Genomic DNA, 26150 nt, shown 5'->3' with positions numbered 1-26150 from the left:
TTCATAGGCCCCAGTACAATGCTTACTTTAATTAATATTTTACAAGATATGAGCTTTATTTAACCTTCCAAATGTGAATGGCTATGGAGAGGTAATCCGAAGAACAGAATGTTGCCATGTAAAATTTATAGGCACTCATGTTTTTGTGCTTATTTTTGAAATGAAAAAAGAAGTTTTTTCTTCTCTCTCTGCTGGCAGGTGTTCAGGGCCTGGAAAGTGCTTCTAGTGCATTTTTCATGTGGGTGGTTGAATGATGTGCTCCATAAAGTGGTATTCTAGCTTTCCTTTCTTCTTCCCTTCTTTTCCATTCATATAAAGCTGGTATTGCAGGGCTGGGTTCCCCTTGAAAGCCCTTTAAGGTACCTTGTGCACAGAACACTGTGCACAGTTACACAACCCAGACTGAAGGTGCACAGCATCACTATCTGCTGTAGGCAAGCGGTGTTGCACGCCAACCATCAGACCCTCCGTACTCAAGATTTAGCCATATTTCCCTGAAGCACTTGCATGTTTCTAGCAACTAACACCAGATTCTTTACTAGAGCTGGTAGAAAACAAATAAGCCATACAGTGGTTGCACGCATTTGGGGCTCTGTGGATCTTTTCCAAAGGGACAGCTAGAGGTAGCTAAGATAAATGAGCCTTCTGTTGGTGGCTGTAGGTAGTTTTGCAAATGCATTAAAACCTTTGTTGGGTTTGCAAACTGAAAACAGCTGATCTCACTCTGTGGGTTAAGCAGCTTTGCTTGGTGACAGTAGTTCTTAGATCAGCCCCCAGGGAGCAGTAAAGCGGCACAGGCTTGCTTTGGTTTCATGAGTCACTTCACCCACAAGGCTGGGTTTCCCCCTCGCATCACTCCTCTGGAATGGCTGTCTCTGCTGGCCTGTAGATCCTGGCTGGCTGGAGTCCAGTCCTCTGCTCTGGATAGCCTGCTCGCACTGTCCTCTTTTCATCTTACTGGAGAGGTCACAGTAGAGGTGGCTGCCCATGATCTTCCTTCCAGCAGCAGGACCCTGCAGGCCGCCTGCGGCAGGACCGACTGCCCTGCTGCTCACTTGCTGGCCAAGCCTCCCCTTCCTTGCATACCCAAAGCTGCCACCGACACAAAACCTAATCATATAATCTATGCCACTAGTTTTGTGACACCAGAATCAGCGTCTGGATGGAGGGAGCTGGCTGAAAGTGGCTGTTGCTGGAGAAGCTGATCAGTGAATCCCATTCCTCCAAGAGGTCTCCTCTTTTTTTAACAGACCACAGCCTGCTTATTTAGACTCCTAATGCTATGGGAAATCCAAACAGTCAGGGCAGCAAAGTGTTCCTGAAACACTTCTGTATGAAATTAGCCCCAGACTGTGCTTCAGAAGTGGACTACTGTGATCATTCCAGATTTCCATGCATTTTAATGGGCATTCATTGTACCTAAGAATAAATCTACAGGCCACAAAATAACTTTCACCTGACAGAGAATGCAGCAGCCCATCTACCTGGATGATGGTCATACCATCCTTACAATGATTGTATGCTGATTCCCTTTGGCTATGTACTAGCATTGTGAGACATCATTTCACATTCATAGCCATGACCTCATATAGCAATGACATGAATGACCAGCAAGGAGGAGAATTGTGAGTGCATAAATTCATGATGTGGAACTCACTGAAGACAAGCTCTGTTACTCCATACTCATGTTTATATGTAAATCTCACTTCTACAGCTAAGAGTTTCCTTTGTAGTCTTTTTCAGCCGTAACTGTAAGCAAGCAAATACTATCAAATCCTTTAAACTCACCAGCTTTCTTCTACAACAAGGGAAAAAAATAACTCATCATTATTCTGTTTGTCATCTGGTTCAATGAAGTGCCCATTAGTGCCTATCCCAATCCCTTTTATATAAAATTGATAGCAAAGGAAAAATCCTGCATGAATAAAATAATAAACTCATCTTCACATAAGCACAAAATACTGTTATATTGCTGAAAAGATCTGGATTCAATCCAATGTATTTTTCCCTGTATGCTTTAGTTTTTTTAGTTTTGCATTTCTTTTTCCAGCTTGGACAGTGGTTATATTAGTTTCATTGCCGTTCAAAATCTCTAGATTTTTTAGTTTTGTATTTGTTTGTTTGTTTGTTTTTTCCAAATCTGGAATATAGCACGATGTTACAAATTTGGCTTGTGGCAGCTTGAGGAATATGTTTGTTTGTTTAGACAAAAGCTCTTTCCTTCCAAGTCTATTTTAAATACCATGGAAACATTTCTCGTAGTCCTGAGGTTTTGTTTGCCATTGTTAGTTATTAAAAACCTATGCTCAAGGCCAGCAGTGAGCCAATCATCCTTTTCAGGAAGCATTCTGGTGTCCAGCCAGTGGCACCAGCGGGAGTTAGGTGGGGGCACAGCAGAGGAAAGGTCCCTTTCAACCAGGTGTTGTAGCCAACAGTGGATATCAAGGAGGGGCTGGCAGTAATGTGAAGGAGGAGAAGAAGCAAAGATAGTGACACGGTTCAGGGATGGCTTTGGGAGGTCATGAAGGGGAAGATGGAGAGGACAGGGAGTTCTGGGGGTGAGAAGTTATTCTCAGTGATTTGAAAGGCTTCTTTTTCTCTGAAATGTGTATTTTGAACTTCTAGAGGTAACCATGATGCAAGAATTGAAACTCCAAACTGTGCAACACTGAAGACTGGCCTGGCTTAATATCAGTGGACATCCTCTGGTGAGTTTTGTTTCTTCCCCCATCTTTCATGGTTGGAACATACTATGATTTAAAACCACTGTATCATTAACTGCCCTGTTATACAGTGCAGACAACTGAGTGACTGACTTCATCTGCTAGAACAAGTGGTTGAAAGGTGGCCAAAGTTCAAATCAATCGAAAGGTCGAGCTTGTTTAAGGCTGATTATCAAAGCAATGAATGATAAGAGAGGCGATGGCTCAGGAAACTCATTCTCAGCTGTTGGAACAGGGCCAACTTAGCTACAGGAAAAACACCAAATAACACAAATCCTGAAAAGCAGTGACAGCTATAAAACTGAGGGCTGATCTTTTCTAGTTGAAGATAGTGAACTAGAGGGAATTCCCATCACATTCAGCAGAAGAAAACTGGACCCTGGTAAGTAAAACTGTGAGAAATTCTCCTGCCAAGACTTGGCCTGATAGAGTTAGCTCAGGATTTCTTTAACCCTGAGCCAGGTAGTGGATTGGACTGTTAGAGAACGTGATTTTCTCATCAAAAGACTTCTCCTTTTGAAGAAGGAAAGAAAGAGGTTGTATTTGTAATTAAGTCTGCTCATAGCACAGTGGCTCTCTGAAATAGCAGATACCTAGTGGCATCTCTATAGGCATAGATAGAGTTGTTAAACAGCGATGCACAAAACTTCTGTTTAGTAAAGGAGGTTGCAAAGGAAACTCAATTTACCCAATAACCATATTTAAGAGGATAGTTATCCCCTTCAGGAGATATGGGAGGTAAGAGGAACCTTGTACCCTGCTCAGTTGTGACTAGAACAGTCATTTTTCCCCACACCATTGATAACAGAATTTTTTCTTCTCAAAGTTTTCTTTTGTACACTAGTGCAGAGGAGAACATGGAATTTGTAGAAAACTTACCTTCCAGTTACACATGGGGCAGCTCAGCACCTCCAGCAGCAGCTCTCTGGGGGCTAGTTCTACAGTTTGCACTGGCTGGTTCTCCCAAGCTTTAATGACTTTATTTAAAACAAACAAACAAATAAACAAAAAAGAGAGGGAATGAGGACTTCTTATGGCATGTCCCTGGCATCTGAATTATGATGGAGTCAGACTTTCTAACTAGGGACTTAGAAAGCCCATTAGTCTCCATGGCACACAGCCATGTTTTCATAAGCTTGTACGGGATGGATTTTTATATATACTTTTTCCATTTTTTTTTTTTTTTTTTTTTAGTCAGAGGAGGCATTCTCCAAGGGACCACTACTGAAAAAATCTCTGGCCCTTTCTGGCAGAATTCCCTATTATTTACACAGCCTAGATATTCCTTGCTCCAGCTCTTATATGTGACCGATGATCACAAAATATCCAGGGCGAAATGAGGATCTTTTGACTCAGGCCTAAATCTGACCCTTTTATCATATGGAGAAGATTTAAGTAATTCTATTGACTGATGAAGAAAAGTGATACTCTGGATGAGGAAAGGCTGTTCATGTTAGAAGGAAGGAAGGGTTGTGGATCAAGCAACAGATCTGCTGCTTCGTGTGATCATCGTTGCATGTTAGAGCAGATGGAAAGGGACCTGCAGACCTTCAGGGAGGGTACAGCAGATTGAGGCTGCACCAATTAATTTACATTATAGTGCCTTAGTTGTAACTAACTGAAAATAAATGGGGTAGCTGAGTGTAAAATGGTCTTTCTATGCTCAGTTCTGCAAAAGCACAAACATAATGCAGGCGATATCACAGAATCAGTAAGGTTGGAAGGGATCTCTGGAGGTCATCTAGTCCAACTTCCCACAGATTTTTCTGGTTTTGGTTTCACTTGGGGCTTGAACCCAGGACTTTCGACATGTAAAGCAGAGGTGATAACCACTACACTATCCCTTTACTTTTTGATATTCTGGGCTTGCTAATGTTGACAGTGGTGCTCTCACCTTGGAGCAAAATAGTGGCCCCAGATTTGCCAAGCCAGGAGCCCTTGCACATTGGCTGAACCCTAAAACATTGGCATGACAATAAGAAATACAAAGCCTTCCTTGAGAAGGCAGGAGGCATCCCACACTGGGGACTGGTGAACATGAGGCACAGGTTCCTTGTAGTCTAGCTGCAGAGCGCGTCTCTGTCATGCCCAAACTGCTCAGCACAGGAGTCAGGAGGACATCTGCTTATCATCGTCGTACTCCTTCCAGCCTCAGATGTTAAGCCTGCTCTGATTTATCCTTGCCCTCATCTCCACTGTTGGCAAAACCAGCATCAGCAGCAACACTACAATAGAGATTTTTTTTTCCGAGCTCTGATTCATGAAACCGCATGTGTCTGTGTTGTTTTAAAGCTCATTTGAATATAAGCAATGCACTTTTAGCTTTGAAAAATCATCAGTTACCAGATGTCTCTTAAATTGCTGACATTAGTCAGAGGTTAAAATTGTGTCAAAACAGTCACTGATAAGAATTTATATTACACTTAAAACACACTGTGCTTTCCTCCAGCTCTTTCCACTGACATGTTTCTTCACGGAAATTTGCTGGCTTACGAAAGATTTGCCACCCACCCCTCGCTAGGGTTTCAGTCCCAGATTTAGTGATAAATTCCTTTAATAATTAACAGTCCCAGTGGCTCTGTACCTCTTTCTGATAGATCTCATCTCTCTACCATTAAAAAAAACTAAAGTCCCACTGTAACTGGAAGAGTCTGAAGGGCTGTATGCTGGTGGAAAATACTCACAGTGTTATGGTCTGGATCCAAATCTAGATCTCCTGTGACTGAAGTTGTTCATGCACAGAGCTATGGCTTGAGCTAAGTTTTTAGCTCAAAATAGCAAGAGGAGCAGAGATACTTGCAGACTTCCTATGGCAAGGGAGGGTCGCGGGACCCTACAGGACTGGGAAGGAGGAAAAATGAGCAGGTTCAGCTGCAAATTCGTTCTCAAGCTCTCCTCTCAAGAGTAGCCTCCAGATTCTCTACTGGTTGTCAAAAGTACTGAATTACCATTTTGGGTTAAAGCAACACTGCGAGTTAATTTAGAGATGTCTGGAGAGAAGCTTAATAAAACTGATTAATAAGATTTGACGTGCTGAACATTAGAGAGATCCATTCTGAACATCTGCCCTGACCTCAGAGGTAAGAGGTTAAATAGCCACAGGCGCTGTCTCGCCGCCAGGATGCCCTCTCCAGGGATGGCTGAGGTGGCCCGGCCCCACCACCGCCGTGCTGCATGGGTGGCAGTCCCTGAACCGCTGCAGCTTGTGGCGGCAAACCAGCATGGATAAACCAGCCCTGACCGTTTGCCTTTAAAAAATAAGATAAATGAAACAAAAAAAGGCCAGCTCTGAACTGCAAACTGTTGTGTTTCAGGAGCCGCCCTGCGAGCGGCTCGGTCCCCGTGCAGCAGGCGGTCGGCGGGCAGCCAGCGGTGGTAACTTCAGCAGTTGTCCCGGCGTAAATCATGCTGTCCCTCAGCCCCGTCCCTCGCGCTCTCTGAAGGTGCCCCGGGCAGCGAGCCACGCTGTGCGGGAGGCGTGATCCCGCCGGCTCCTCCGGCGTCAGCTGACACTGCTGAGCTCCGTTTCTGCCTGATTCCGTCCAGAGCACAACTGCTAATTGCTTTGGGCTTTTGGTTTCTGTTTTTTCTTTTTTTTTTTTTTTTTTTTCCTTTTTTGTCACAGGACCAGCCCAGAATAGAGTCATGAGATTGTGTTTATAATTTTCCAAATAATCTATACACTGTTTTTAGTGCTGACACAGTATATGAAAGGCTGTCACCACTGTGCTCATGTTTCCATGTGACACTCAAGCTTACTGTTTTCTCCCATTTCATAACTAATAAGTGAAATGAGTTTGACAGCCTTGGTTTAAGCTTTAGCTTGTTGGTTCCCAGGTCACAGCTAGGCTTTGTGAGCTGCAAATTCTTGTTCAGTAGAAGAGCATTACAGTACCAGCATCCTGCGCAAAGTTTTACATTCTTGACCAAAGTTAGATAAAGCCAGCTGAAAGTGTGACGTTTGAAATAAATAGCCTATCTATCACGCTCACCAAAAATACCTAGAGTGGAAGTATGTCCCTTATTTGCATCCCAGCACAGAACGGTTGAGCTCCTCTGAAGAAAAGAATAAACACAGCATTTTAAATATTCCACTCTTTTAAATCTGCGCAACTCTTCCTCTCCCTATGTATGTGTGCGTGTGTGTCTATATTAATATAGATATGTATATACCTTTTTTAAAAGAAAGAATGATTGATAAAGGTGTAGCTTAATTGATACGAAGAAAAAATATTTAGCTCTCTCACAGGAGTCAGCTCAGAGTTGCAGCCCGAGTGCAGATGACACTGATATTATCCCAAATTTGCAATGAATATGTGCTGTATATCCTCCTATTAATCCTGCGGTGGAAGGCAGCTCTTCACCACACTTGGTGCCGAGGCAAAGACGTTTGCCTGACCCTAGCACGACTGACATGGTATCAGTTAAAACATATGCAGGCTCATGATCTGGAGCTGTGGATATTCCGGCTCGATAAGTGAACCCTAGGGGCTTTCTCCGATTGCGCAGGGATCCTGCCTCCTTGTGTCACATCACTCCTCCGAAGCCCCGCGTGGGGATGCCCAGCTGGGTCCGGTTCAGCCCAGCTCTTTATCCAAGCTCCGTTTTTCTGTGCGCGTTGGGGACTGCTCCTCCCCTCCGGGCACACAGAAAGAGGATTTGTTTTTAGACAACGTTTTTAGTTATAGCTTCCAGCAGGATGAGCTATCTCACATAACAGCTTGGATGAGGGAGGAACAGCATGTGAAATACAGCAGCTTCTGAGGTCAAACGAGGAGCAAGTGCCTCTGGAGCCGGGAGCCGCGGGCTGCTCTGCCGGTGCCTGGCATGTCGGCTCTGCCCGGAGGCCCCGGGCTCCGTCAGGCAGCACGGCGCACCGCGCCTCCTGGCTCCGGCTGCGCGGGCAGCGTGACTGCTGTGAAACCTGAATTCAAACGTAAGCTTACAAGGCTTTTGTCCGCTTCGCGAATCTGGTGCAAAAAGACCCTGTTTTGTCTTTTTACGAGTTTTCTAGAAATGGGATGAAAAACTCAAATACTCAGGTTTTCTGGAAGGGCTTTCGGGGTAAAAGCTAAGGAATTCTATGTTCTTAGATCTGAAGGGACCCTTAGCCTGACCTCTGGTATATAACAGAGTATTGAATTTCAGGCACTTACTCCCACAGTCGGTCTAAGCACTTCTGGCTGGTCACAGTGCTTTCCTAAGGGAAAAAAATGTTCTTTAAAAAAAAAAAAAAAAAAAAAAAAAAGACTGTCTTTTTTTCCCAGTCATTTCAGCATTGTAAAAATATTTCTTATTACTAATAACATACTAGCTAGAAGTTGCATGGATTTTCAAGAGGGTCTTATGCAAAGATTTACTCACTGAGGCTCTCTGCCTTCCCCTTAGTTTTCCCGAATTGCACCCTGCCTGGTGTTAGTGTGCTCTCCTGGACACGTGATAGGGAAAGGCTGTGCAATTGCTTCCTCCACTTCCTTCATATCAGGGCTGCCCCTACTGTGAAACTTAGTTTCCAATGTATGATTTTTTTTAAAGGCCACAAATAGGGATCGTTGTCCCAAGCGTTGTTTTACCCTACTGCAGTGCAGTGATTCCCACCCTGCAGCAGGCTACGAGGGAAAGCAAACAAAAGCCTCTGAATGATATGTGAAAAGAAGTCTACAAAGTTGGGCATATGCCCTTTCATAGTACAATTTTGTTTTTTAAGGCCAGGCTGAGAGATAAGTTAAATAAGATGAAGGATTAGAGGGGCAGGAAGTATCCATTTTTGGAACATAAGGAAGGGAAGTGGGGGGACCTGGAGGTGGGGGCCATTAACCTAGCTCAGCAGCAAGTGAGTTAATCTGACCATGCCCTACATTTGGGTGGGAAATTTTCATCTCCAAACATGTATTTATTATTCCACACAGATACTGGCAATGACATATGAGCTGTCACTGTTTTTCTTTGCCTTGCAGTAGTGCCATGAAGCAAACTCTTGTGCTAGGCACCTCACCAGTGCCTACCCCAAAGAGGTTTCAGACTCACAGGGTAGTTACTTATCATGTTATATTAATTTCTTTTTTTTTCCCCAGTACCCAGATAAACCTGAGATAATATAAATTCTCTCCCAGTCTCTCAAAATATAATGCCAAATAAATGTTTTCATGTAACCTTCCAAGATAAGGAGACCTAAGATAGACCAGTCTGCACTGACCAGCCTGAGGTAATGGAAGATTGGCCAGATTCATGTGTGTGTGTGGGGGGGGGGGGGGGGGCAAAGATCTGGGAAGCTGCTGCATGACCTTTCTAAAATGACACAGTTGAAGATATTCAGAAGATTATCCTCCAAAAACCCAGTGGTCAAAGGCTTAATGACTCTTAAATAGCCATCAAATGTCTGTTTATTATCAATCATCTATTGCCAGTTGAACTGCATTAATGAACGTTTCTTGATAAAAGCTGCCTTATCATCCGGGACTGAGATATCCAATGTATCTGCTCCAGCAGTACTTCAGGAAATGTTCCTTTCAGCCCGCAAAAGAGAGGATGTGTTACTTTCATGCCACTGAATTAGACTGAGTCAAACAGCAAGCCTATCATTTAAGAAAGCAGCAATTTCTTTCACCTTTTGGTATTAACAGACTGCTTTATCCATGTGCAGGAAAGGATTCTGGCAGCATTGCAAGAGTTCAGAGTCCAGGCACATATACCTAGCTAACCATTCGCAGTTGGCTAGGCTGATGGCCACCGCAGCAGCGCTGTGCACTCTGAAGGGAGAACACAAGGGAGACTGGATATCCCTCTGCTTTAATCACTTTGTTCCCTGGAGAAAATTGGTTGAAAATAGTCCTTAAAATTGTTGGTTAAGATTTTTATAGATTTATTACCTGTGATTTTGTTCCCTACTTGGCTGTCTGCTCCCCCTCCATCTGCCAGCTCTGTAATCCACCTCCTCTTATCTCAGCTCCACCGCTTGCTCCACCTCTTGCTCATTTTCATTTTACTGCCTAGCTAATCTCATCCTCCTGCTTTTCCTGACACTGCTTCCCTTCCTCCTTATCTGTGGAGATTAAATCACTGCTCCTTTTTTTGGTGCCACTCAAAATTCCCTCATTTCAATTGGGCTTTGGGATGCTTCCAGTTACTTTTGCAGTTTTGCACACATCCATTTTCCTGGCACAAAAAGGCCCGTCAGCATCTGATGGAAGCTTTAATGAGTCTTCATTTCAACTAGTTCTCAGGGATGTCCTGAATCTGAAATGTAGCTGAGCTCAGGCTGTGACATACACAGTGTAACACATGCAGCTCTAGGTCTGGTTATTACAGGAACAACAGCTGGCTGCTTAGGACAGGTTGCGGTGTCAAGACTTGGAAGCTTATTATTAGTTGAGAAAAATCTAGATCCAAGATATGAACTAGAAAGTCTCCAAATAATTACTAAGATGTTAAGCTTGCAACTGGGTGTCAGTAATACCCCATCTCCCTATCCTGGAAAATTCCAAGTTCTCATCCTATTTTGTTTCTGTTGGCTGCCCCTCACTGGTTATCAACCACTCTTTAACAAAAGCAGTGTCTTCACCCCTTTTCCTGACTGTCCCTGCAGGAAAAGAAAATAAAACAGCAACAAAAAAGAAACCATGTCCCAATTCTTGGTCAGACTAAGGCAGCATTTCCCAAAAATCTCCAGAGAGAAAGACATCATAGGAAACTATAGTATGTACGTGGCACGTGAGACTATGTCTTCCTCAAAAATTTAAAGTGGCATCTGGAGAAGCAAACAAGGTCATGGATGACATTATATCAATGGAAAGCAAAGTACAATCAAAATATCATGACTGTCAACATTTTGTAGGACAGAAGTTAACCTGGCGAAGGGGGTTACAAAGGTCTGAATGAAAGAAAGGTCTTAGGTCTTAATTCAAGAAAAAGGTATTAACAGCTCTGATGGATATTGAGGTAATTTTGGAAGTGGTTTATTGTATTTTCTGGTAGGTGACATAGCATATCAGTATAGTCAATCCATCAGCCCCATTTATAGCGTTTAATGGCATGCCGATATTCATGGCCTCAAACTTCCCTCATTCTAGCTTACCTTCTGAGATTTGCTCATAGTTTTAGGCTTGAACTTGAAACCAGCCTCTCTGTTCAAAGGTGCTGAATACATCCTGGTTTGGGGTTTGGTCATAACTTCAGGCATGGGTGAGGAGAGTGGATTTTCAAGCCAGGTGTTTCTGGAACCCTTCTGCCTTCCCACAATTTAGAGTAGTGCTGGAGACTCTTACTGATATTTTGTGCCAGCATATCCTGTTGATATGAGATGACAGGCATCTCACCCTGGCCTTCCCCATTTGACAGTGGTGCAAGTCTGCTGACTTTAGTGGTACTAATCTTAAATCAGAACTGGAACCAGTAGAGCCATCTGACCACCTGGCAAAAACAAGAGAATTTCAAAACTGCTTAAAGATGAGGAATCAATTTCTATTACTGATGGGAAAATTGTTCTCTTGCTGCTTATCTGCACTTTGGTAGAGAGCTATTCAGTCCTCATGGCTGCCTGTCTGTTCTCCTGCCCAACTGCACCACCCAAGCATGTTTGCTGCCAGGAGCCTGATGAGAACAAGTCTGAAATTCTTGATTCAACTAAAACCCTTTGGATGCATCGGAGATATTCCCCTAAGCACAGATCACTGCCATTTCACCCTAATGGTTGAGTCCCAGGAAATATTTAGGTATTTGTTTTCTAATCTGATTAATTTTTGTCTCCTGCGTTAATTCGCAAATTGTAATGCCAACTGTGTTGCATTTGCTGTATCTCCCCTTGCTACTTTTATCTTCCAGCGTGTTTAAAGTAAGTTCAAAGTGTGCAGGAGCTCAAAAAAAAAAAAAAAAAAAGAATCAAGCAGCTTAAGATAAAAGCCAGCAGCATACTTTTAAAAATAGAACGGCCAGTCCTGTGAGAGATGCCGAGTAAATGGGTGCTTGGGAAGAGAATGGAGCAGGCTGAAGAGGCACTGTTTAAACAGAAGGTAAATAAGTGGCAGGGGGAGCTGCAGTTCATTTTGTTCCCTTCATGTTGTTCAGATAATGTAACATATCTTCAGGCAGGCTTGTGCTAAAAATGGACGCAGTTCTTGGGTTTCACAAGGTGACACCCAGGCTGCGGCTCTTGTATGGACTCTCCTGTAAAGCATTTGAAGAAGCGGAGCAAGTACATATGGAAGCATTTGATGTTTCAAACCCAACTCAGTTCTCAGCACTGGTGCTTTAGGGAGCAGATAGCTTTTGCAGCAAAGAATGTATGTCTGTGTGTTATACTGAGGTGTCTGGGGCAGAAGGGACTGTACATAAATCCCTGGGGTCACACAAGCATTTTGTTAAAATTCTCTTTGCTGCTGTGGTTGACCTCGGAAAACAGCAGCCTTCTAACAACGATGACTGTACTTAATTGAAGTGTCCCATCCAGTGAGTAAGTTCACAGAAGTGGAGTTTACAATTCAAGTTGGTTCAATGTAACAATTGTCTTGAAAGTCTCTTTGGCATTTTAATGGTGCTTTTCTTTGGACTAAATATATATGAGAAGTTTAGAGGATGTGTAAACCTGAGTGGGGAATAAAAGGGACCAAGAGAAAGACTCAAAGATCTTATCCAAACTCCAACTTATTATGCAACTGTGTGAGCTACTGTCTCCCTATAGATACAGTACCCTGGTAATCCTCAGCCCAGGGACCTGCAGTAGTGACCATTGCTCTTTTACTGGTGCAGGATGAGTGTTAGTGTCTTTGTCTTTCTTTTTACCTTCCTCTCTCCTACCCTAGTTGAGCTCAGCTTAGCTGTGAGAAGGATGAGTATTTGTTACCTTACAGGGGCTGTGGCAATGACAACCCAGATCTGTATCTCCCAGGCTCCCAAGGGGAGTGTGTTTGAAATGGGCACACGTTGCTCACTAGCATGAAGAAGTCTCAATTTCTTGGCTAAACGAGTCTTCTCAAACTGTCCTCTGCTATAAACACCAAATTCAAGAGAGAAAGGGCAGCACAACTCCTTGGCGAAGCCCCAGTAAGCGCTTGTGTTCTCATTATTGCAGTCTATACTCTGCTCTGAAGAGGCAAAGTGCATCCTTCCTCCTGAAAAAAAGAGTGCTCCCCTTTAAGGTTAGAGGCTGTTGGGTGAGTTCTTGCCTACAAGGTTAACTAGCTGTAGGAAATGAGCCAGAATACTTCAATGTAATGAATCGTAACATCGGAGGAGCAACAAACTAAATTCATGCACATTTTCAACTTGCTTTATTCAGAATGGGAAATAGTGCTACACTTTTTTTATCCTTTCATTTCCAGACATCAGGAAGTAAATTGATGTAGCTTGAGTTTGTAAGGTCTTGCTCTCTCCTGAGTTCTAGAGCTGGTTCAGGAGCAGCTCGGTTGGAATCAATACATTTGCCCCCATTTTCAGTAAATGTGATTTTGACCCATTATTGAGAAAACACAATACTGAGAAAACTTCTCCTAAGCTACAACTGAAAAAAAAATGTTGTTTTCCTAATGCTGTGAGTGGTGTTAGTTGTTACATGACAATTCTGATGAAGGTGTAGCACTCATCTAAGAAAGTACTGAAGTAGATTAAATAATGGATTCACCTTGCAGAGCAAAGTGAGTCAAGATTCAGCTGGTTTTAGGTTTAAGGAGTTGTGGGATGCCAAGAGCAGGTGAATCTGAGGAGAGTTTGCAGACTTTCTTTTAAATAGACCAGTGGCTCCAGTAGAGTCAATGGAACTGCTGACATGTTTAAAATCTTTGCTGGATATAGGCCTTTGGGATTGCTTGACTGGAGAGATTTGACATATCTTTCTGTCCCTTAAAGGTGCACATTATTGTCAGTCTTGAACATGACTGCATGAGGCAAACTATTGCTTTTATTGCCACTAGGAGAAGACATCTTTCTCTCTCATGGAACAAAGAAGACTTTGGGGATCAAAGATGAAACTGAATGTAATATTGTTATCAATTATACGTCAAAAAAGAATATAGGTTAGGACTAAATTAGCGCATTTCTCCAGATGTTTTTATTGTTGCTCTCACTGCAACACGATGGGTTATATTCTGGGCTGTTAGCTACTCATACGGGTCTTTCTCATCTCCACTGAGGTGGTTACTCCCAGCGTGATCAGGTGCAGAATCTCACTTACTAGATGCTACAAAAGGCATCATTCTGAAAGCAAGTGGAAAACCCTCCTTAGGATGCACGGCTCTCACAGGAGGCTGTCAGTGGAAGTGACTGCTAAGTAACCTGGGAACCTAAGGAAGTAACCTGGCCCCTTGCTTTGAGAGGTGAATTCATATACAATATCTTCTGTGAAAGCAACTATTCTTGCTCTTGCCAAGCTGCCATGAAGACCTATACAATTATGTTAATTGTAAACCACAAGCTGGCTCTTATCTTTGAATTGTTTTTCTCTAACAATTTAAGAAGAGCTCAGTGTGTTCTCAGTAGGAGCTGATAGATGCTGAGGACTTCTGAAATCCTGCCAACTTCACTTAGGTTCCTGAATGGGAACTGAGTGCTTTTGAACATATGATCCTAAAAGTGCATTTTATAACACTAGGGCTCTGTCCATATCATTTCTTTGCACTCTTACTGTCCCTATAGTGCTCCTAGCAGTGGCAATAGCACCACTCGGCTAGTTGAGGCTTGAGTGGTTTCTCAGTTATTATGTCATCTCAAGCAACTCTGAACAGAATTAAATGACAGCAGTTAAAAATCTGGTCTCTTTCTGCACCTCGACTGCAGTAAAGTTACCATCATTGCTATCAGCAATACAGATGTAACTGATATGGCTATGGTGGTATGGTGGATTATGTATCTATATGTGTGTGTGTGTGTGTGTGTGTGTGTGTATGTATGCAGGTATATCTTAACAAAAATCTAGTGCAAACTCTGCCTTCTTTGTCAGAATATTTCATCCTGTGTTTCAGAAGATATATACTACACTTCATAATTCTCTGAGCCTCAATTTCAGGATGCAGATTTTCTTCTAAATAGGTTTTGGGGGCAGAAATAATGAATATTTTGGGGAAGTATGGGGTGGGGGGAATCAAGAGGACAAGCATTTACATGAAGCTTTTGCAGCAGAGTTACTGCATGGAAGGCATCTGTATTGGTCCTATGTGGCCAAGATCATCTCCCAGGGGACTTGGCCACAAGGAGAAAAACCGCATCATAAAATCTAGAGGGTGGCCACACACTATGGACAAAAGGATGGCAAAGAGTTTAAATATTAGAGACTGATGGTGAAGGGCTGATTAAAAGTGATTAGTGTGGCTCTCTGGAATGTGGAGTTTCAATAGCCGCTCCAGAAAGATCTGCAGCTCCATTAACTTTTGCAGTGTCAGGAAAGAGCTCTTGTGCTCCAGCTTTTGCTGGTTTGAATGGGTGAATATGCAAGGCAATGCATGCAGTGCACACAGAGCGAGAGCTCCCTGGTCTGGCTGCTCGCTGGTCTGTATGCATCATGCTCCAGGTACCTGCAGACTTGGAGCATTTTCCTTTAGTCCAGAGAAATCTGATGCCCCAGTGGCTCATATGGCTAACGGAGTCCTTGCACATTTCCAGATGCTACATCAAAATCTTTATCAACGTTAGGCCATAACTTTGTGTAATGCTGCTGTTTGTTTATATTGGGCCAAAGCAATAAAAGCCTTATTTGGCTGTGATCTGTCTATTGCTAGCTGTGCATTCAGATTGTGTGTCAGTGTGGTTTTGGGTGTTTGTGTTACTGCTGCCTAGGTTTTGGTCTCTTTGGGAATGTACCCAGCAGGGCTGAGCATGTGTCTGTGGTCAGATTCACTTGTTTCATTTCCTTTTCATTTCTTTTTTTCTTATGATTTGTTGGTAGACAAATCAACGTATGGAATTAGTTAAAAAAGCTGGGTAGAAGGCCTGGCAGATACGAACACATACATTTAGCTGAGGTGGGAAAAGAATGCACTTATTCAAGCCAGGGAATTCCCTAGCTTTTGTCTAAATATGGCATGCGAGAACAGAGTACAGGCAATGCAATACTTCACTGAGTATTGTTTAAAAGGGTGTTTGGCACCAATCAGCAAGTAGGATTCTTGTAAAAACATGGCACGAGGAGTTGTTTGACAGATTTTGACATAGCAAAGTCTTCACAAGAGGTGAAAAAAAATAAAAGAAAGAAAAGAAAGAAACTACAGTGTACGTAAAGCCAAATATATACTCTCTGCTAGGAAGAATGTAAAATAAAAGGCTCTTAGCACCAAGTCATATACTGTGTGGTATGTGGTCTGATTAGTGATTGATGGCACTGAGTTAAAAACCTTGCCTGTTGTCAGTCATTGAGAAGAAGTGATGAAAGAGAAGCAAGAGCTGGAGAAGAGGCTGCTATTACTTGAATTCACTGTCGAGCAACTCTGAACTCTCTCAGGGCACCAAAGACTTTTCTGGTTGAATTAACCAGTCCTCTGCTGTCCTAATGTTGCTGTGCAATGTTTTACCTGGAAGGGTAGTTCAGTAGTAGATCTCTGGGTGGTCTCTGGTTATTCTTAATAACAAGCAATCTGTTGGATTTGGTAGATTCAGTTCTTTTTGCAAAGCCCATACAGGACTGTGACTGTGAATACCCATCACAGCAGTGGGCAACAATTCATGCCTGGAAGAAGGCCAACCTCCCTCAGCCTCAGCCGTGGCTGGGGACATCATGAGTCTCGCAGAGCACAAAGGACTTTACATATCTCAGTAATTAATATTTTTGTTTCCAAAGTTCTAGTCTGTTCTTGAACTGTGGCTATTATATGAGTGTGTTTCTTGAGAGAGAGAGAACTTCTCTGGGATTCAGTCCACTATTACAGGCCACAAATGAGGTGTGAGACAAACTTTTGCCATCCACAAGCATGTAATATCATACTAAATAGAGAGGGGACATCTTGCTCACTGAGTCTATTATTGACACCAGCTCCACAGCTGTCTGTATAGCTGCCCAGAGAAGGTATCAGCTCAGACTTTGTTATGAAGCCCTTCCCTGGACTGTAGTCTTGAATGCAGCAACTGTACTTGATCAAGCTAATGTGTTGTGCTGCTAAAGCTGGAGGTTTATTCGCATCAAAGATGAGACATACTTCCCCAGGCTGGCTGATTGGATGAGATCTTGCAGTGTATACTAGGATGGCAGAGGAGACAAGTACATCTGTAATTAGCACATAACCTCAGGCAGTTTTGTGGTTCCTGAAGCTCTGTAAGTCAGATTAAATGGCTGCAAGGAGCTAAATCCTGTTTTGTTGCACTAGTATCAGCCTAAAGTAAGCCTATTGGCCTCTGGATTTGTACTAGGGTAAAAAGGAAGCTGTTCCCCAAGGGCTGCAAAGCTGTCTGATATGAAATGGGAACCAGGGAGATGTGGAATCCACTTTTGTAGGCTTCCAGAGCTTCTTCCAGTGAAACGAAGGAGAGAGGCCTAGCAGACGTTTTAATGTATTGCCCATCAGATATAGTCAGTGGCAAAGCATGCAAGTCTGAGAGGTTCTGATTCATCTTTGGCAAGTTCAGGAGAGAGCAGAGACACAGGAGTACTCCCCTGCCTTTTCTGAGCATTTCAGTTGATGCTGTTAATTGTAGAAGAGCTGCTGCAAATATTTCTGAAGGCAAATATTTGATGTCCCCATCCAGTAAAAAATAAGTGGGAGAATCAACCGCCTGCCTACTCACCTGGTCATCTCAACAAAGCCAAGCCAGGACAGAGAATAAATAGCAACGACTCCTGGGCTTTTGTAGTCAGCTTCTCTAAGAACAAGAGCAGTGATGAGAGAGCAAACAACACCTGCCCAGAAGGAACTAGAAGCAGGCTGAACAAAGAGAGCAAAGGCAGTGGGCAGAGACTGTTTGTGCAGCCGTTGGTCTCCCGGGTGGGGCTGCTGGCAGCAGTGGGAGGAGGAGGATGTTACTGGGGTCAGCAGCCCGTGTTCATGCTGGGCTGATGCAAGGCACATCGGGAGCCTGGGAAGCCTGGAAACCTCTGTGCATCCCTGGAGCAGGTGCAGCAAACCTGGGCTGTGAGTTATGTGCTGAAACAGAGGTCCAACAATCTGGGTTTTCTTCCCAGCTCTGCATAACTATGAATGAGCCACCCTGCTTCTTAGAGCCTCTGTTAGAGAAAGACAGACAGCAGCTCTTCCATGCCTGCCAAGGCTGTCTCACCAGTAAACCCTCTGGAGGGGGAATTGTGCTCGGGCAGCCCCCTGAGTGAGTCCTGCTCTGCTCATGGGCACAGACCAGTCTCTGCCCACTCCTGGGGCACTATCAGACAACTGGAATAAGCCAGTGCCAGCAGAGCCTGTCGTGCTCCCGGCAGCCTCCTTCCTGCAGCTCTGTCCAGGGAGGCTGGCAGCACAGCAGCTGAGCTGCATTTCCCAAGAGCAGCCTTAAACTGAATTTATGCTTGATGAACCCAAAACGGAAGAAGGGCCACAGGGCTTTCAAGAAAGGCAGAAAGACTGCGGGGCTATTTCGCCAGACCATTTCACCAGCCTGGGAGACAGGGCGCGTGGGACAGGCCATGGGCCCCATGGACTACCCCAGCAGACTGTATGCAGTCCATAATGTAAGCATCTCTGTTGCAGACCATGAGTCATGGCAGTGCGAATTCTGCTGAGGAAACCAGTATAGCATCGCTGCAGCTGGGAAGCAAAGGAAATGGTCATGTTCTTCATGTGCACAGGATACGCGCACATGCTTCACAGATACCCACTGTCTGGGTGATCTGCTTTCGGATGATGGATTTTTTAATATATTTTTCCTTTTTTGTTTTAGCCTTCTGAAAGACAAACTTAGGATTCATCAGATGAAAATGAGCTCAGCACATTAGAGGTTCACTTTCTCTGGAAACTAAACTTCTAGTGTAATCATGGGAAAGTCTCACCTTCCCTTTTTATTTTCCTTTAGGTGAATTTCTATTAAAATTAGCTTGGCAGGCTAACAACCCAGAGGCTGAGAGACAAATAACAGCCTGTTGTTGCTATGATTGTTATGGTTCTTTTAATCTCATGATTTGCTTATCAATTTCATTATTTTGGTGACTTGGCAAATAATATTTGAACGATATAGACCCAAATATATAGATGAAGCAGGCCTCCTCATAATGTGGGGCTGACATTTCACCAACACAGTAGTCTGTTTGTCCCACTGCCAAGAAAAAAAATACAAAGAAGCAAAACCCAACAATTAATTACTGCTTGATCTCTTGTTTTCTTTGAGCTGCATCACTTTCTGCACGTTCACCCTTTCTCTGCTTCTTACAAATCTTTTTGCACAATCAGAAACCCATCTCCGCAAATCAAACACAGTATCACCATCATGTAGCAAGGAAGAACTTGGCTCCTCTTCAAAGGGAGCTTTTATCAAGTGTTTGCTGTGATGTGACAAAGTAGGGAAGTGTGCCATGGATGTGATGCTTCCAAATCTCCCCCTTCTACCTTGATTAAACTTGAAAGCGATTACCCTTGCCAGGGTGATGAATCCCTGCCAATGCGCATCTTGTTTGCAGCTGTACTGAGTGTTTGATGTGCCTTCCTGTTCTGACGGGAACAATGGGCTTCCACTCTATGCCCTGAATAAAATCTCATTTAAAATAGTAAGTAAGTTGCTAATATTTATAGTATTAGTACTGTAGAAACTAGAAAGCACCCCAGCCTATGTGAGACACCCCGGGACAGCATTACTCATGTGCCTAAAGTTAAGCTTGGACTCAAGCTAAGCTTGGACCCAAGCAGACCTACCAGGTCCCGTTGTTAGTGCAAGAAAGCTTTGGGTGAGGCCAGTAGATCAGAAACTAAAAAGATTTAGAATGGGACTATTTTCTTGTGCTGGGAACAAGAATATACTATTTGCTGTGAGCAGACTCCATAAGTATTGTAACACCAATAATAAAACTAATCAAAAATCCCAGGGAAGAGAAGATGATCCCATAAAAAAGGTCCAACCAAATATTTAATAGCATTTGCTATTAATTTTGCTCTATTTTATTTTGTGTGAGTCCTTCTCATTCCTAGGTTCTGCTTTATTTCTAATTTTGGTAAATTTAGACCTTTGGATAAAAGTCTTATTTTTGCCATGTTTATGGCAAAACATTTTTATTTTATCAGTTTTTGACCAGCTTGCAATGGTCACTTCAAAATAACTGCATTTAGCTAGTTTTACTTTCTTTCTTCTTCTTAAATTTTCTTTTTTTCCCCTCTCCCTACAAGAACCGGGCCAGTTTCCACAGAAACTCAGAACTCCTTTAGCAGGAAAAAGCACTCAGTGAAATTTCCATGTTTGGCATTGAGTCAGATTACGTGGAGAAAAAAAAATGTGAGTTTTTAAGTTCAGTGGCTTTGTAGATGGTGTTCTTGCTTTGCCCAGTTTTGGTAAATACACTGGACAATAATTTTCTCCCCTGTCTTTCCTGCATCTGCCCTTTCTTTAGCCAACTGGTTGCATCCCATTGCTCTGTGCCCAGCCAGCCAACTGGCTCCCTCTTCTTTTTCTAGATAATCTTTTTTCTTCTTTTTATTCACTACAATAAAATGAAAAACTATTTCAGTTGCAGGAAAAGGCAAGTTTTGGTATCAATGGAGCTGGATCTTTCTTTGCCAATGATTCACCTGTTATCTCTGAAGTCATTCAAAAAATGAAATGGGAAATGAGAGCCAACCTATGGTCAGACTTGACTCTGTGCCATGACTCTGAATGAGACACGGCGTTGCAGCTGCATTCACGGCACGGTTGGCATGGTGAGCACAGCTACAACGTACAGCATACTTCTGTGTACAAAGGTGCAGTGAAGAGGGCTTTCTGGCAGGCATAAAGCCAGCTCTGCACTGAGGCAGAGCCAGTTCAGTTCTTTGTTGCTTTGCCCACCTCATGTACAGAGAAAAGTCTTCGGCTAAGCCTGGGCCCGATCCACATTTATGCGTTTGGAAGTGGGAACTGCCTAATTGCAGGTTTGTACACATTGCTTGGTAATAGCCTGGCTCTAGGCCAGCCCAAACCAGGGAGATGACAAAGCTGTCTTTGATGTATAAGCTCCTATTCAGTAGTAACTCTTGGAGAGATGACCCTGTAGGCTGAGCCCCGTCAGCTGTCTTTGTGGCCCTCTGGCAAGCTGTTTCTGTTCTTGCTCGCCACGGACGCAGCAGCCCACCTGCTCTCTGCCACCATCACCAACCCTGTGCTGGAATATTAGTCTGTGTTGGTGCCTCGGCTCTGTTGTTTCAGGATATGGATAATGTTTAATCCCTCTATTCAGACTGTTTCAAGGAACAGGAGGAGAAACATATGGCATATGCTCACCTCGGCTCCCAAGAGGTGTGGGGGAAGCTGTGTCCCAGCAGCTGCTAGGGGTAATCCTTGTCCTTCTGCCCATGTCCACATCTGAAAGGTGTGTTTGGAGGGCCTGGATATTGCTGTGAAAGCAAGTAGACTCTACTGACTGGGCAGAGGTGAGAAGGTAAAGTTCCTTCCTCCCCATTGAGGCACAGGTGAGTTACGGGCACTTGCATTTGCAGTGCTGAGAGAAGAGGGAAGGGACTCCCTCCTCCCTGGTTCTCTTGAGGGCAGACTGGTTCCTCAGAAGCTTTAGGGGTGCCTAAAAGGCACAATTTATCCCAGAACTGCCATACTGGGGCAGAGGCCATCAGGATGTGGAGGTCTTGGTGGACTGAACTTTGGGACGCATGGTGCAATAGAGAGAGACCAGTTACAGCTGAGGGCTGGACTGAGGGGACACATGTCTGACTAGACAGGATTGATGGTTAAGATCAAGGCTGGAAGCAGCCATGATTGTGAGCAGACTGTGATGAAAAAAGGATCTTCTCTATAAGATAATTCAAAGTATATGAGTTACTAGCAATGGTAATGGCTGGGGAGCAGGGGACAGGCTGCAGCTCACAGCCTCTGGAACCTCCGTCCTACAATTCCTGGCATCTTTCCTTTTCATCAGGTCTCCAGCACGTCATGTGTTTATAGTCTGTCATTGCTCAGCATCCTGAGCCTCATTGTGACCCTACGGTAGTCAACAGAAATTGTGTCAGTGGCTTCAGTGGAACCAGCACCTCCTCCCTTCATTTGTTCCCTCCTGCCTCCCCTCCTTTCTGCCCCGATCCTGTTCTCTCACTGCATTGCCTGCTCTGGGCACCATCTGGTGAGTTTGGGTCTGTCTCATCTCACCAACTGTCGTTTGTCCTGGCTGTGGTGTAAATGCACTCACGTTTTGCATCAAAGGACCCCTAAACCATTCACTTTGTAGACCAGCCGGCCTGTCGGAGAGGAGCCAAGCAGTTGGCACTCAATAAGCAACGAGCATTAATAAAAGCATTACAGTGAGGTTAGTGCCTCATTAAAGTAATGCTAACGAACCGGCTGTCTTCCAGAAGTATGCAGTTTTAACTAACAGTTCCTCCTTCTAATTTTATGTATAATTAAATCTTCCTAGGGAGGCAATATTGAGTTCTCCAGGCTGCTGCATTATAAGCAAAGCCAAATTCAGAGGAGTAACTCTGGAGATGAAGCAGTGCTCTTGGAAACAGACTCTGACCCAACAGTGCAGCCTCATCATACGTGGTGCAAAAAATCTGTAGAGCCATGTTTTGCTGTCAAGGCAGTGCTTGTGAGCACGCTGCCCATGAGCACCAGCCAGATGCTGCTCTGATGCCAGCGGGATGTGTTCTCCAGCACCAGCTGAGGCAGTTGTGTCTGCAGTCCTCTCTCTCCTTTGGTGTTGGATCAGGGCTATCTCTGCCCTGGATCTATGGCAGGTATGATGAGCATGGATTGACTCTAGGCCTAGGACCCAGATGTGCAGTGCTGGACCCACACTTAAAGCATTTCCAGCCAGCCGCTACTCCATGGGGCTTTTGCCACAATCAGCACACCCTGATTAGCCAAGAGTAGCCGGGATGGACCACTAATTCAGACCCAAGCTGGCATGAATCTAGCCCTAAGTTCATGAAGTGCATTCATCGTGGCTCTTCTCAGCCTGCCGGATGCAGCATACAGCCAGGAGTCTAGGCCAAAAACTGTTGTTAGCTTGCAGAGATGCACTGAAATAGAAGTATACACAGCTCATGCCTTGCCGCTCAGGCTCTTTGCCAGGCATGTCTGGGAGGAAGGATTCCCATGTTGGGTGTGGGGGAGCTGAAATGCCCAGCAGTCCATGGGCACTCACTGCCCTCAATAGCCTGTGGCTCAGGCTCCACAAGCAGTACCCAAGCTTTGCCAGATATATATCATGAGTTTTGGGGACAGGGTACTGACGGGCTTTAGCTGAGTGTCTCAAACAGGAAGCTGTGGGGATTTGCATTGGAGGAGTTTTGCTCTCAGCCCTCCTACAGCCTCCTCAAGGAACCCTTGGAGCTGGGTCCAAGTGGAGCCTCTGGCTCTGCCTGTAGCCCCTCAACTCGGCCAGCTTGTGCCTGGGTCCAGCAGCCACCAAAGTGCTTGCAGAGCCCCATGGCTCCATTGTAAAGCAAATTCTCCCCTGCACTGAAGGAATAACTGTGCTCTCAGGAAAGCTTGGCAGCAGCAGTGAGGAAAGCAGCTGCTCCAAGATACACAGCCTTTTTTTCATTTGCTTAGTTTTAGCAGTAAAATGTTAGCATGTGACAGGCCTGTGAGCAAAAGCTCTGCTGGATGCAGAGGCACCGGTGCATCTTGCTGGACTTGGGGCTGAAGATGCTGTCATCTCCCATTCATGTGTGAGCATGCGTGTGTCTTCTCTCTGCTGTTCCTCCTCCTCTCACCCCAAATAGGGTTTATTCACATTTGCTCTTTGGAAACTCGCTCAGAGGTTTCATTGTTAAAGGGAAGTGTTTGATGGATGGGTCCCTCTCTTTTTGGGCCAGCTCCTTTACCAAGCCTTCTTGCCTGACAGGGAGGGTGTAGAGTGAACCCCATTTTTTAATGATAAACGCTACTTCCTTGAACAGAAGCAATAAATAAATATGGTTCCTGCTCTATCTAGAAGCTTGTTTTGATGGTTGGCCCCAGAGAGTTGGTGGTATTGGGATGCACTAAGTGTTGCTCTGCTGCCTGATTTTCGACTTGTTGCAGAAGCTGAATTAGAGTGTAGAGCAGCTGCAGGCTTATGCTAAGGATGTTCCCCTGCTGTTTCCTAAGGCTTATGGGTTTGGGGAACTGCAGTCAAGCAATCACTGGGCTTTTGTGTGTGTATGCGTCTGGGGAGGCAGCATCTGAGGTCACTGGGAGACCGCAGTCTGGGGGGGTTGCTTCTGACTGCAAAATTTCCTCTTTATCATTGAGGCATTATGGCATAGATTTTTGTTCTTGCAAAGGCCCCAGCTTTGCAAGCAAGCACTGTCGTTTCTACAGCTAAGTTAATAGGGTGACGAGGGGCAAAGGTAAGGCAAAAGTAAAACTAAAGCATGTAAGTAAATGTTTGCGGGATTGAGACCTTATTCAGCCATAAATCAGGTAGCTCCAGCCAACAATAGAGTTACCTAAGTGTAAAATCCCATGTAAGCCAGTAAGATCAGCTCCAAACCAGCTATGAATTTGCTTTTTGTTTCCATGCCAAGAATATATCACTTCTAACTGCTGCAATCAGGTCTGTTCCTTTTTATTTTTTTTAAGTGCTTTTGGGCATATTTACTTCTCGTCACCAGCAGATACACACAGAGCCCAAACCTCCTCTTATTGGGCATGTCCCAGCCTGCTTTAGCCCACAATAAGTTGTTGCTATCGGGAGTTTTTTTCCTTCACTTGCTTTTTCTGTTACTGCATTCAGTAAACAAAGGGACACTACTGTGAATCTAGAACTACTCTTTTTATTTGCCTGGGAACAGAGTTAACAAATTGTTGTGATTTTTTTTGCTTCTTAAACTAGTGACCGTTTAAATGATTACTACTACCTGTGGCATTGCAGCAGATATATTTATACTGCATGACATATTTTCAGATGGCACTGGTCAATTGTGAAGGCTGGAATGAAGAGTCCAGTGTACTGCACATGGCAGATATCACATCAGACCAGAGGTCCAGAGGAGTGTGGTCCCCAGGGTCCCTCCTAGAGAATGTGAGACCAGGCTGCAGGGTTTTTGTGGTGGCTGTATTTGCCTCAGTTTCCCCAGTTCTCAGTGCACTGTTTCAAGATGTTGCCCCAAGATGAGGAGCCTGGGGATACTGGCACCTTGTTGCTGAGTATGGATGAGATCAGTTCTTGCATATGGGCTGGGCAAAATACCGAGGAGAAGAAAGCTGGATACAGACAGCAGAAGCAGGAGAAAGCTGGAGAATGCTGTAAGCTCTTTAGCTTGAGGGCAAACTTTTATTGGCCTCCCCATCGCTAGAGCCTGAGCAGCAGCAGAGCAATCAGCGATGGTAGCAGCTGTTCCTGGTGGACAACAGGACAAACTGTCCCATCTCCTTTTCCCATCTCTGCCTGTCCTTCCAGCTACAGCCCCAAAGAAAGCATGATCAGAAAGCTAGTGCCTCCCCCTGCCCCGTTACTGCTGCACAGCATCAGGGCTGGTTCAAAAAAGCAAAATTCAGAAATATCCTAGAGTCCTGCTGGTGGTAATGGAAACCAGAGGGTGAAAAGGCTCGATTCCAACCTTTGCCAGCTCCTGCAGGAAGAGAGCTGCAGTGGGGATGTGATGTGGATCTCTTCTGGGGAAGCTGTATGCATCCTTGTTTTTTTCCAAATTCCCATTTTTTCCCCATTTATGTACTTAGAAAATGCTACCTGTGACCATAATGATTCTTCATATGCTTTGCCTTCTCAGTCTTACAGCTTGAAGCAGAAGCAAAATACACCAGGTAAATATAATTGCTGTTCCCACCTTTGTATTTTCCCCATGGTACAAAAACTAATCTCGACTTAATATCTTGGGTATGTCTGAAATGGGAGTCCTTCTGCAACGCTATAGAAGACACGGCTGGCTGCTGAGAAGAATAAATCACTCTAAGCTGGAGTTGTTTAGAAACCATTATTTCAATGGACCGCAAAAATGAAGAAGTGCTGAGGGGAAGCCATGTGTGACTCACAAACGGCACACAACAGAGTGCTCGCCGGCGCCTTCTGCAGCCGTCAACGTTTCGCTTTACCGCTGCGAGTGCAGCTGAACCCGGTGCCTGAACCAGGAAGACCGAACTGCAAACCTGCGGCAATGGAGTTGTCTCACTGCTTCTGAAGACAGTGAACCTGGGCCAGGAGGACCCTGTGGGCAGGACTCTGCTTGCTGGTGATGCTGTATTGCAGAGCAGCTCCATGGTGGTCTGTAGCACAGCAACTTCCCTTCCTCCTGTGTTTCAAGGAACCATCTGAAACCCTAAGAAAATTTCAACTTGTCACGTTCCAGTGTAAAAGCAGCGCAAGAACGGCAGTTCTGTGTTCCTGCAGAACCTCTTCACGTTTTTTTCAACGTTTAGTTTTATTTTGCA

At 44.4% G+C, this 26150-nt stretch overlaps 1 long non-coding RNA gene across 2 annotated transcripts; it reads right to left on the bottom strand.

Moving 5' to 3' along the window:
* Window positions 1–26150, bottom strand: LOC134147992 (uncharacterized). Of its 2 annotated transcripts, none has more exons than XR_009960117.1 (2): window positions 25869–26150; window positions 1–3700 (listed from the first exon to the last, which is right to left on the bottom strand). It is a non-coding gene; the product is annotated as an uncharacterized LOC134147992 (long non-coding RNA). The 2 variants fall into 2 exon arrangements; XR_009960116.1 differs by lacking the exon at window positions 25869–26150 and adding an exon at window positions 5408–5467.

This window comes from Rhea pennata, chromosome 16 (assembly GCF_028389875.1).
Source record: "Rhea pennata isolate bPtePen1 chromosome 16, bPtePen1.pri, whole genome shotgun sequence".
Classification (NCBI taxonomy): Eukaryota; Metazoa; Chordata; class Aves; order Rheiformes; family Rheidae; genus Rhea; species Rhea pennata.
This window is presented reverse-complemented; position numbering and strand designations above follow the sequence as displayed.